This window comes from Rhinolophus sinicus, chromosome 4, assembly GCF_057876585.1.
Source record: "Rhinolophus sinicus isolate RSI-liver-muscle chromosome 4, RSI-T2T, whole genome shotgun sequence".
NCBI classification, from domain to species: domain Eukaryota; kingdom Metazoa; phylum Chordata; class Mammalia; order Chiroptera; family Rhinolophidae; genus Rhinolophus; species Rhinolophus sinicus.
In genome coordinates this window covers 95,622,234-95,635,297 of record NC_142504.1, presented here as the reverse complement: position 1 = coordinate 95,635,297, position 13,064 = coordinate 95,622,234, and the positions used below count along the sequence as shown (strand labels likewise).

The 13,064-nt window shown below is 40.5% G+C and overlaps 1 protein-coding gene across 4 annotated transcripts in view; it reads right to left on the bottom strand.

The window, feature by feature from the left end:
- The window catches only part of SLC14A2 (solute carrier family 14 member 2), a 422,069-nt gene that overhangs the window by 369,549 nt on the left and 39,456 nt on the right, over positions 1-13,064 (bottom strand). The window lies entirely within an intron of this gene.

The window sequence follows — 13,064 nt, the reverse complement described above, 5'->3', positions numbered from 1 at the left end:
CCGAGATTGCTTTTGATCTCTTTTATATTACATAGTTTTATTATGTATTAGCGCTTAGCATTTCTATTTAACTTTTATATGGACATTTAACTACTTGTGGATTTTTCCCTCCAGCTTTCTCACACCTTGAGGAAAAGACACTTTTACATTGCCCAGCTCCCAGCATAGGGCTTAAACATATATTTGTATTAAATAAGTGCATAGTTTATCAATACATATTTATTGAGCAGTTGGTATTTGCTTCAACTTTGTTCTAGCTACTACGGGATTTATAGAAGAAAACTTGAGATACTCTCCCTTCCCGGGAGATTATGGAGTTTGGGATGTGGGAGAGTAAGACTAATGAGCATGAAACAAATAGAGACAAAAGCAAGATATTTTATGGGCAAGTGGTACATTGTGGGCATTGAGCTGTGTTTGCTAGAATTTTAAAAACAAAAATTCCTGAGAAAGTGAAATTTGTATAGTCATGGACTTGAAATTGAAGAACACAAAAGAGGCCCACCCTTCATTCCATGCCAAACTGCTCCCTACAACTTGTCTTTTTAGTGTTCTGGTTAGTCTAGTCTTGAATGCTTCTAGGGACCAGTTTCCATCACAGCCACTAGGAAACACCTTTGCAGTCTAAGCATTCCCCACCTCAGAAAGTTTTTTCCAGCATTCAATTTTTATTGCTCCACCTCTTACTGCTTTTCACAGCCTCATTTCATGTCTCCTAGTACCTTTGTTTTCCATCGCCTTGATATGGTTGGCCCAGTGTTCCAGATATCTCATCTCCCTTGACCTTCACCCTTTGGTTTCTTTCCTATGTATCTCCCCTAAAAATGATGATCATATTTCTCTCCAGGGATGTCCTCTATGTTGAATAAAGAGTTACAGTGTAACTCACAGGGTGTGGCGTACTTTGGAAATAGCTGTGATGTTCTTTGAATCAAAACATTTCCAGCTCATGGTTGTGTCTCAGTGCCTAGCACTGTGGCATAGTAGGTGCACAGATTAGCTCACCGCCCCCGCCCCCAAAAGTGCCTAGTTATCCCAACAATGGCTGCTATGAGTCTGAAATGAATTCTAGCACAATGGAATGGTACACATCATCTTCATGCTATTGGGGCCAGGAAGAATATCGTGAGGATAACAAGAGATGGGTGATAGGTCACAGAACGGTGTAGCGTTATCAAACGAGGTGTGTTAGAAGAGAGACTAAGAGGTCTGAGGAGGCAGCCTGGTTCTCAGTTCTGTCTACTGCCAGCTGGATGCAGAAGATCAAATCTTAATAGAGCTCCTATAACACAACGACCTATCTAATGCTTGAAAAAGTGACCCTATGGGACAGACCTGTGTCTGTACATGTCAGAATGTTTCAGACAGAATTGAATAGTTAAAAATTTTACCAGAAGACTAAATACTAAATGTTCCTAAACAAGCTGTCAGTGAGAGAAAGACGATTGGCAGTAAGTACCCATACAGGCATCCCAGTGCCCACAATTAGAGAATCACCCAGTGCCCATAAAAGTATCCACATAAATGTACACAGTTTGCCTGGTGACCCTTCAAGTCTGTACCATGTCTGAGAAGACCTGGTCACTGCCCAAACTTCAATCTCATTAACTCACAAGGTAATGTTCTCACATAGTATTTGATCATGCACCACATTCCTTGCCCCTGAACTATAGCAAGAATTACTCAAATCCCTCAGCTCAGCATTCAGCCTGACAGCCCTAGCTATGAAATTATGGATCCTCAGTTGTAAAAAAGTTAGTGTACACATAGCTTATATGTATCATTTGGCAGTATGTCTCTGAAGGGCATTTGATACCCAGGGAATAACCACGTACCAGCTCATAACCTCTACTTCCTAGCAAGCTTTTCACAGTATTATGGCCAGAAAAAATGAACAACCTGATCTTGAAACGATTCTTTTGCTTAATTATGACCATTCTGAGAATTAGATGTTTCTTCCTTACATTTAAAATAAATTCACTTCACTGTAAATTCTACTCATTGGTCTTGGCTTGGCTCTGGGGAGCTAGTCAGAAAATGTCTGATTGTTATCCTACATGAAAGACCTACACAAGCTTGAGGAAAATTGTCATGGCCTCACTCCAACTTCTAATCTAGCCTCAAAAATCCCACCACTTTGTAGCTCATAGGTCATGTGTTATATGCCACAAAGAAGCATTTTTTTAATGGATGGATGGAGTGGTGATGGTTGGATGAATATAAGGATGCGTGCAAGGAGATGGTTTGCTCACTTGTTAAAGAATGCCTTGCTTCTGAACTCACCACTTTGGCCATCCTCTTTTGGATGCTCTCTATTTTGCTGGTTTCACTCTTCAAGTGAAATTTCTAGAACATAATGCTCCAGGAGAGATGTGGCCCATACAGAGAACAGTACAACTAAGAGCTAAATGTGAATTTTGCTTTTTCAAAACCCCCAAACCATAATAGGCAAAAGACAAAACGAACTATATATAAATACTGTGATACAGTAATAGTTAGCAAATTTGTTTCTCAAAAGGGTGTGGATTAGTAATTCTGAAACTGTGTTATATGTAGTCTAGTTTAGAACAAATAAGTGAATATATTGTAGATAATGAGAGTCAGGTTAGAAAAACCTAAAAACATCTGTTGGGAAATTTGTTCTTTTTCACTGTTGGAAAATGAAATTACAAATAAGGAAGGAGAAAGGCTAAAATGAACCTTTTGGTGTTGGAAGAGAATCAAAGGTATGAGTATGAACTCATGGCTTTTTAATATATATGCATATACAAGGATATAAAAATAGATAGAGGCACATGGGTTAATATCCATTCACATATTTGAAAGCTCTGTTGAGAAGACATAAAGGCAGTGTCACTGCAGCAGCAATGAGCACACCTAGCGCCCAGATCTTGGTTTCTAAGTGCCATTCTCTAATAAAAGGAGTCAGGGCTTCTTGGAGAAGCCTTTTGATTCCAAACCTGGATCAGAGAGCTTATTGGTGCCATAAAGTAAGGAAGTGCTTTAAAAAGGATGAGGATGTGTCAAAACGGCCCTGGAACTAACCTGGAAAAGCTCTCCATGACCAAAATCTGGAACAATAGGATAAAATAAATACTAATACACATAAAAATTTGTATAAATAATTGTGGAAGAAGGAACAGGTTTTCCTTCTAGAATAATTTTACTTAAAAATGTAGAAAAATCTGGGAAATGGAAAAATCATCATTAGAACATGACCTTAGAATTGTTACTGGCAAGATTCCCCCAGGGCATGCTAAAACTAGTGGGGGAAAGTTTGAGGAGAAACAGGATATTCATATACTCTTCAGATATACCTCCCTAATATGTATATACATTTCAAAGAGAAAAAATAGTAGAACTTCACAGTGGAGTTAGTCATCAAACACCAACTTAACCAACTGATTAAGCTTAATATCAAAAGTAAGTAGAGATATCAACATCAAGTAACACCTGAGCAACACTGAGAAGAACACATTGCTTCCTTGGTATATATATCAAAAATGCATAACCACAATTAAATCATGAAAAAACATAAAATAACCCTAGACTAAAGGACATTCTACAAAATTAATCACCAGTCCTCTTCAAAAGTTTCAAGGCCATAAAAGACGAAGAAAGACTAGAACTATCTGTCATAGACACGCAGGAGTGATGGGAACTAATTCTGGAACAGAAAAAGGACATAATTGGAAAAACTGGTGAAACCTACATAAGTTATATAGGTTAGTTAATAATATTGTACTAATGTTAATCTCTTAGCGCTGGTATTTGTGCTATGGTTATGCAAGATGTGAACATTGGGGAAGTTGGGTGAAGCATATACGGGAGTCCTTTGTACGAGTTTAGCAACTCTTTCTGTAAGTCTAAAGTTATTTGAAAAGTAAAAAGTTTAAAACAAACAACTATTTCAGGGGTCGATCACTCTTTCTGGCTCATGCTGGTATTGCTTTGGTTCCATCCACTCTGTGTTGTCCAGCATGGAGTAATATGTTGATTTAATGTTGCAGAGGGAAAGAATGATGGTAAGATGGAAACTACTTGAGATTGGGCCGTGTGCCCTAGAAGACAAAGTAGTACAGCTCCCCTCAGAACGGGAAGCTCTGACAAGTAGTAAGGAGAGCTCAAGTCTAGTTCTGGCTTCATCACGTTGTTTTTGGTGATATGACCTTGAGAAAGGTGTTCAATCATTTCTACTGTGGAAATGAGCATAAGTAGTGACCTTTCCTCCCTCCCTCACAGGACTATTTTTAGTTAAGCTCAAAGGATTTAGTGAGAGACTGGACCAAAGCAATGACAGAGGGATCACCTTACTCAGAATGACCACTGCATTTATTGCCTGTCTAATTCCCTTACTTTTCATCGTACGTAGTAGTGTTTTACGAGGGGCAGCCTGTGTAGTGGCTAGGGCCGCAGGCCCTGGGTTTACATGGCCTGGTTCCCGTCCTAATGTCACTGCTTACTAGTTGTGTTGTAATTTCCTCGGCTATGAAATGAGGGTAGTGACCGAACCTACATCATAGGGCTGTTGTAAGGATTAAAGGAGTTAATATTTATAAAGCTTTTAAAAGTTGCCTTGCAACTTGGTAATGTTATATAGTGTTTGCTCTTAACATTACCTCAAGATCGTTTTTCCTGATGCTTCATGACATTATTCAGAATACTATATAACTCCTCTGGGTATAGCAACCTGCCCCTTCCTAACTAAACAGTAGCTTGTTTGAGGGCAGAGATATGAATGCCTTGTGCTTCAGCCCTTCCCAGCATGATGCCTTGTGCAGAGCTGGTGCTCAATAAATACCTGATGATTGATTGATTAATAAGGCCCTGAAGCCAATATCCTCTTACTTCACAATTTTGCCTTAGGCCAACTTGTCATCTGTGTATATTTAAACAAACTTGGAAAATAGAAAATTCTCTAGTGCTAGAGCTGGTCTTTCTTGAACTCTGTCAGAGTTTGCTGTGGGAGTCATTAGCATTTTGACATCTCTTCCTCCCATCCCCCTCCACCCAAAGTCATTCTGTCAGCACCACGTCTGAGAAGACGAACTCAGAAATAGCACTCCTGGCACTCAATCTTTGACTGTGCTCTGCCCTTCTCTTTCCTCTTGTCTGGGAGAGAAAACGAATCCTGCCGTCCACTTTCCCAGATTATCTCTGTATGTTCTTTTGTTTCTGTTTCCAAGAATGCATCTTTGAAGTCAACGTGAGCTTCAATGCTTGGCAACTGCTAAAGACATAAAATAGTACCTACCTCATTGAGCATTTTGGCCACATTCTTCTCAGTGTTTCCATTTTCAGTATCTAACGGGCAATGCTCCTTTGGTGCCCTTGGCGATGTACTTGTTTCCTTACTGAATGCATTATTCCATAGAAAAAAATATATCATCTTTCAATTTATGAATCACTTTTATCTTTACTCTTCACCTTTCCTTCTCTTTGTGTTCCTTCCATTTAGATACTTTCAAGTTATTTCTAGCCACACATGAGGCAGCCAAGTTGGAATCCTGGGTCTGTTGCTATCGTCATGATCATTCGTTTGGTGCCATTTGTATAAAATGAAGTCCCATACATAATGGGGCACACTGTAGACTTCTTTCATTTTTGCAGCCAGCAAGCAACGGTCCTCAAGAATTATCCAAATGCTGCCTTCTCCATCTCCCACGCCTGGTTATTATTTCTCTCCAACATATTACTTTCTTCTGTGTGGCCTCTATGACTCAATAGAGGAAATTTTTATGATCCCAAGAACTTTGTTATTCTCCTCAACCTAGAAAGTGTCCCAGAATAATAGAGGTTCTTCTTCATCCTCTGGGAGAGGGAAAGGAGAAGATAAAACACTAGCACTAAAATCCTCCAAATCTCCTCTCTTTTCTTTCTTTCCTAGGCCCAAACCATTGGCTTCTATTTCAAGAAAAGAAAGTGTGGGAATTGAGAGGGCAATGTAGGGTGAGATGCACCTACCTGTGAGGTACATTTGTGGAGGGGTACACTCCAAAGAGAAGGGCGACTCTTAAATGAGACACTCCACTTATTTTTAGTGACATGAAGACCGAAGGAACTGAGGGAAGCTCATGGTCTGGATTCAAAGAACCTACATGGAGTCCCACTTCCACCACCTTTAAACTCTCCACTATGACCTTGATCAAATCACATAGCTGATCATCTTTAGAAAGGGGAGGGGCAACTCACATCTCCCTCACTGAGTTGTCATGGGAATCAAGGAACTCAACACTTGTCAAAGCATTTACAAACTGCAAAGTGCCATGTTGATGCGATTATTCAAAAACAGATTTTATAGCAATAAATAAAAGGGTAGTTGTTAACATGGCCATTCAAGTCAATTGATGAATATGATTAGTACTTATTACGTCAGCAAGAAGCATTACACAAGGTCCTTGCTCACAGAAGCTTAAAGTCCAGTAGAGAAGACAAACTTGTATACCTTGTCCAGACTTACACAGCTGAATCCATGGGAAAGCCAATAAAATCGGGGACCAAATTATGGGCTGCAACGTTTTCTGCAATGATGCTAGGATTTCAGAAGTTGAAATGCCTCAGGAAATAATAATATGGACCATACACTTCTACTTATAGTTCCTGATAACACTTTAATTAGACTGTAAAAAAGGGAGATACACAAGATGCAGGCCCCTCTTAGGCACCCAAGCTCCTAGCCCAGTGAGATTCAGGTTTTGGCCACTATGTTCTTCAACTATTATCAACCTCCTGTCACAGAAGAGTGGTAGAAGCAGTGGGGGAGGGAAGAGTGTGAGCTATAGGGTCTGTCAGCCTTGTTCAAATCAGACCTCCCAAACGTGACAGCAGGTGACCTTGGATAAGCTATTTATGCACTTTTTTGCTTTGAATCTTATAATTGTATCCATCCTAAGATGGTGGGTTACGATGCATGTCAAGTACTATAACCAATATTTGGCATATGGTACGTGCTCAGTAAATACTAGTTACAATTGTGGCAATTGTCACTATTGTTGTTGTTATTACTATTATTATTGCAGTAGTGTTTCCCAAAGTGTGTTCAGAGGATACGGGTCCCACTAGGTAATCCTCACAGAGGAGTTTTGTGGTTAAAATATGAGGTAATTGCTGCATTTTGTATGTCAACATGCACTCAGGCATGGAAACATAAGAGAAATCCTTATATTTTTATGTAATTATTAGTTCTTTATTTGATAGATTAAAAATGACTGAAATAATTGACTTTCCTCTCTGGCCAACAGTTATAACCTGCAATTTTATTAATAGAGAGAGAGAGAGAGAGAGAGCGTTTAATATTGTGTCATTTTCAGTCTCACAAATGACAAAAGGCCGCAAGGAATGTGTTGAAGAAAATATATACCTCATCCACTGGCAAACACAAAAGTTAGGATTAATTTCCTAGACTACTTAACTCAGCCTATTACGTGTGAATTTATCTAAACCTCTTCAGCTTCCATCATCCCTGGAACAATTAATTTCCTAAGTCGAATTGCCACGTTATAGGGCAATTTTAGGGTTAATGTGTCCACATGCTGGGATTAGCTCAATGTTCACCTTCCAGCTCTTTGAAAATGTGCTACCATTGCAGTCTCTGCACAGATTCACCTTGACCACATGCCACCTTTTTAGAAGATGTGCCTTTTAGCAGAACTTTGGTGGAGATCTCAGGAAAGAAGGTAGGAGGATCAGGCAAAGTTTAATTTCTGATATTGTCTCTAGGTGTATAAACACATATAATTTTTCTACATTAAGGCACGGAATCTAAAAACAACAGCAACACTGGGGCACACGTAAAAGGCTATAGAGCCATTCCATGGGATTGACAAACCCTCAGCCCCAGGCTTTGAGGGACACTGCAGTGTATGTGTGATATTTGGGCGACCTTTCACTTAGGGCCTTTTCAGTGCTGATGCCCCAAAGTCCTAATTCATGTTGGACCTGTGATTTCACCCTTTCCTCTTTCCCCAGATAGTAAAGAAAAGTAGTTTTGAGAAGTAAAAGCTGTTAACCTGTAGGTTCTTATTTGAGTCAGCAACTGGTGATAGAAAGTTTCCTGTTGGATTTGAACTTTCCACTGCCTGTCTTCATAGTTCCACCATTGGTAAGTTGGTCTTTGCTAAAATGAAATGATTAAACCAGAGGAGTAACACAGAAGCATGATCCTTTAAGCTCCCTTTAGATGATGGAGTTTATCGGTTCCCTAGCCGAGGACAGACTAAGAGGGAATGAAACAACAGACTTGTAAGAGCCACAGAGAAAGAGAGGCAGAGGTAGAAAACCATTTTCACCCCTAGCAGAGCAAACCTATAGTGAGCTCTCTAGGCAGCTGGAAGATCATAAGAAGGAGCCAAGTTCCACTGGAATTCAAAGAGCTTGAAGGGGTTATTGAAATGGCGGTGATGTAATCTTATTTTTTTTCCATGATGTGGCTTCGGTCTGGCCCTGTCTTTGACACCTCATTCCTTAGCAGCCACAGTTTATCTAACTATTTATGTTCCTTTATTTTAACTCCCAGTGAGAGATCAACAATCCAAATCTTTCAATAAGAATTTATTCGTCTGTTCTCTACTGTCTGAAATCTAACTAGGGAATTTTCAATAGACGTTACCACCAGTCTCTTTACCAAGGAAAATCAAGGGTCCAGCAGAGTAGGGTTTGCATCGGTTCAGGCCCCTCTAGCACAAAGAATCCTGAAACCCAGGATAGCACCATTTCCCAGCTATTCAGTGGGTGAAACCAAACCAGGTGTTAGGAATCAAAGCGTAATAAATGCCCAAGTATGAAAAGTTGGAGTCCATTGGAAGGGCTTAGTCTTAGAAGATCTCTGAAAATCAGGCATCTCGGCCTTCCAACCCTCTCTGCATCTGCAAGCATCTGAGAGTTGAAGGGCAGAGGATCTGCCCGTGAGACTCTGCTAGGGACACCACTGAAAGGGGTTTGGGGGTTGGTGGCATATGTGTTTCTCTTTTAAATATATATATTTTTTCATCTTGGTTAAAACCACAAGTATTTGAAATTCTTCCAAAGGAACGAAATCTCAGACCTGTGGAATGTCAGTTGTGGAAATTAAATGGTCACCACGTGACCTAGCAAATGCCACTGTGGAAAATAAACATATGATGTTGAGCAGACCCGCTGTTTACTCTAACATTTTCAGATGACAGGCAATCACTTTCCAAAACCACGGCTAGAGGTAGAGCTCTCTGAAGGCTTAAATCAAGAGTCTTTTAAAGCAAATTGACTATTCGGCTGTGATTCTCCAGCAAATTAAGGATCTGCTCTTGAATGCTGGACAATGAAAGCCCAGACAAAGCTACTAAACACACACAAGCACCCTCTTCCTTTTTGGCCACAAAAGACCATGTTGTTAAGTGCCGTCTTGCTCAATTCTGCTTGCAGCTGTGCAAAACCAAGACCTCTTACTTTAAAGGAGGACTATAGCTTAGCCCTGGTATGATGCTGGAGGTGATATAGCCAGGGATGGGAAGAGAAAACGGAGTGGTAAAGGGTGCCACGGAGAGGGAGAAAGGATGGGCCGATAGAAGGGGAGAGTCCAAAAGCGGAAAACGAGAAAGGGTGGCACTGTGTGAGAGGGAAATGGAAAGGAGAAAGGAGAGTCATAAAGATGAAAAGAGGAGAAGGAATGGGGAACACAGGGAGAAGGAAAGACATGGGGAATGGAAGTGGGAGAAAATCAGCAAAATGACTAAGGTGGCAAAGAGCAGAAGCAGAGGTGAGAGTACCCTTTTTCAGGCACTTTTAAGGAACCCCTCTTTTTCCTTCACTAATGGAGGAGACTTGGCCAGCATGGCACCGCACAGCTGGAATCAATCGGTGCGAACGTGGGCGGCTGCCCAGGCCTGCCCTGGGGAAGCAGTGGGAAGCCCTTCCTTACGGTTTGGCAAGGTCTGGCTCAAGCCTGCCAGAATCATCAGCTTCCTTGGGGCAGCCATGGAGAGCGAGAACTTGGCCTACCTCAGCCTTCAGCAGAACTGAAACCCAGACTCCTGCAGACAGCTCAAGCCCTGCCCATATTTTCACCTGGATTGGTAGAATAAAGCCTCAAATAGGGGTATTTCTTTCTTCAAAGGGAGTGACAAACTGGTGTGGATTATTTCCGGAGAAAAAGCAAAACCCAGTCAACTACCTTCAGGCCTTCAAAACATTAAAATTGAGGTCTAGTATTTCACAGCACATGGAAACAAAATCTTGGCCAAATTGTGCAGTTGGATGGTTTATATTTGCATTTCTCTTCTCCTCCCCTCAGAGCCCCTTTCCAAATTTTAAGCATCTCAGCTTAGTTGATTAAAATATGTGTGTGGCCTACTATGTGTTTGATCACTGGCTCTGTGCAGGAAATGCTGAGTGAGTGACACATACGAGGGCCTATCTTCAAGTTGCTTACAAATTCTTCCACGTTCCTCTCTCTCTCCCCAAAGTCTCAGGATGTTGAGTTGAAACCAGAAAGGTAAGGACAATGTACACAGCTAACAGCTCCAGGGTTCTACATAAGACAACCTGGGTTATAGTCTCAGGAAATACGTACAATGCTGGCTTAGTGACCTTGTAGAATGAAGTGTGGGATGGTATGACGTACAGGGTCCCTTCTGGTGTTCCAGTTTTGTGATTCTGCTACAAAACCTCCTCATCTCCCCTAGTGCCCACTTCCACCAATTTCCACCAAGACTTGGAATCAAATAAGATAAGATTTGCCCAGATTTCTTTTAGGTGTGGAATAGGATTTTCTTACCCATTCAGGCACATGAGAACTCTGATAAATCTATTCATTATGAAAATTTAATTTAGGAAATAAGAATTAAATCAACTATTTCTTAAAGCACTTTAACGAGTTTACAAAATTGAAGTAAATGTATTTGTTCTCTACAGATAAGACCTGGAGCTAGAGGTTCAGTTCCATTTTTCAAATGGGTTGGGGTGGGAGTGAGGGAGAGAGAAAGTATATTCATATCTGAAAATGATTAAGTGAAAATTTAGTCCTTAATTATCCTTCTAACAGTTGCTGATGGAAAATCATGTGTGCGCACCAAATTTTAAAGTGCCTGGGTTCTGTGTTTTCATATTAAAATTTTTTTTTGCAGTGATTTGACTTTAAAAGTTATAACGAATGTCTGTTTTCAAAGCACCCAGCGTAATTCAAACAGCAAATACATTAAGAAGTATTTTATAGAAGTAATCTACTTATTTCTCCAAATCCATGGATCTCTCTGAATTGCTTCTTGGTCTGCATTCTGTCCTCCCTCCATTGTTCCTCTCATTTCCACACTTGCTCTTTCCTGCCTCTCAATACTGGTCCAGCGGGATGCTTCTCTTATCATACTGTATTAGAGCAAATGTTCTCAAGGTGTGGCCCTCCAGCCGGCAGCATAAGAATCGCCGGAAAGCTCCCTTAGCAGTGCAGAGTTTTAGGCCACACTCTGACCTGTGGAAGCAGAAACTCTGGATGTGTGGCCCAACAGTCTGGTTTTAACAAGTTCTCCAGATGATTCTGACACTCGCGTCTGAGCATTTGGGGTTAAAGGAAGGTATTAGGAACTGAAGCAGTAGCAAGTGGTAGGGTAAAAGAACACAGCCTTTTTCATTTCATCAACCACAGACTTACTTCCTGACCACCCCAACTCTCCCCCTTTTTGAATGACTCTCCTTAGTTTAGCTTATCTATAGAAATGTTCAAAAATTACATTTAAATATGCAATGTGAGGAAACTTGAAGCCAATCCTACTTTCTAATTCCTTTTGCCGTCTCTCCATTGAGCTCTCTTATCTGTGAAAAGAATTCCATCTCAAAAATGCTATAAATATATTAGCACCAAGATAAATCCTTAAGTGACAATATATAACTTTGATTTTAATGGGGGTTAGGGTTTCAACATATAACATTAATGTTCTGTAAGCTAATGCTTTGCTGTTTCCTCAAGCTTCCGACCAGGGGAGTCTCTGACCTCATAGTTAGGTGGAGGCTGCCATTTGCATATTCTATTCACTACTTGGTAGAGGTTTATATGTTTTCTCCTCAAATTCATATGTTGAAGCCCTAAGCCCCAATACCTCTGAAGACAGGGTCTTCAAAGAGGTGATTAAGTTAAAATGAGGTCATTAGAGTGGTCCTCAATCAATATGACTAGTGTCCTTATAAGAGGGAATTAGGACACAAACACGTACAGAGGGAAGATCAGATGAAGACACAGGGAGAAGGTGGCGAACTATAAACCAAGGAGATTGGCCTCAGAAGAAACTGAACCTACTGACACCTTGATCTTGGACTTCTAGCTTTCTCAATTGTGAGAAAAGAAATGTCTGTTCTTTAAGCCACCTAGTCTGTGGTTCTTTGTTATGGCAGTCTAGGAAATTAATACACTATCCATCCTGTGAATTAGAATGCATTTGCAAAGCAATAGTCCTCTCCTGACAGGGAAGATGGTTTGAGTTCCTTGAGTACAGTGGAAAATCTCTGAGTAAGACTTTTCCCTAATGTCTATGACTGAATTATGAGGTTTTCTCAACCCGATTTCACAGTGTATGATGTTGTAATCTTTTATATTGTGAGTCACAAACAATCTGTCCTAGAATGATAGAGCTAAAGAAATTTAAGAGATAGCTGGTCTACCTGCCTTTCCCACCCTTCATTTATAGAAAGAAAACTGAAGTCCTAAAATGGTAAGCAATTGTGTACGGGTCATTGGCTAGTTGCTGGCAGAGGCAAAACTTGGCCCAAAATCTTGATTCCAACCCTCGTTTCCCTCACCGTATCGATTCTTTCTCTGTACACAGTGATTGGACCACAATATGCAAGGTACTATGATACAAGCTTTAGGTGAAGGACAGTGTCTGTTAATCAAGAATGTACAACAGAAGCACATGGTGAGATTTGTCAAAATTCAGATGTCAGGCCCATACCACAGACCTACTGAAACAAAATTTGCTTTAGTGCTGGACAAGTAGAGTATCAGAATCATGCATTAGATGTATGGTTATCTTTTAAAGAAACCGCAGAACCATGAATGTGCTATTTTTCCATTCCCATGAGCAGTTTATGAGAGTTCCAGT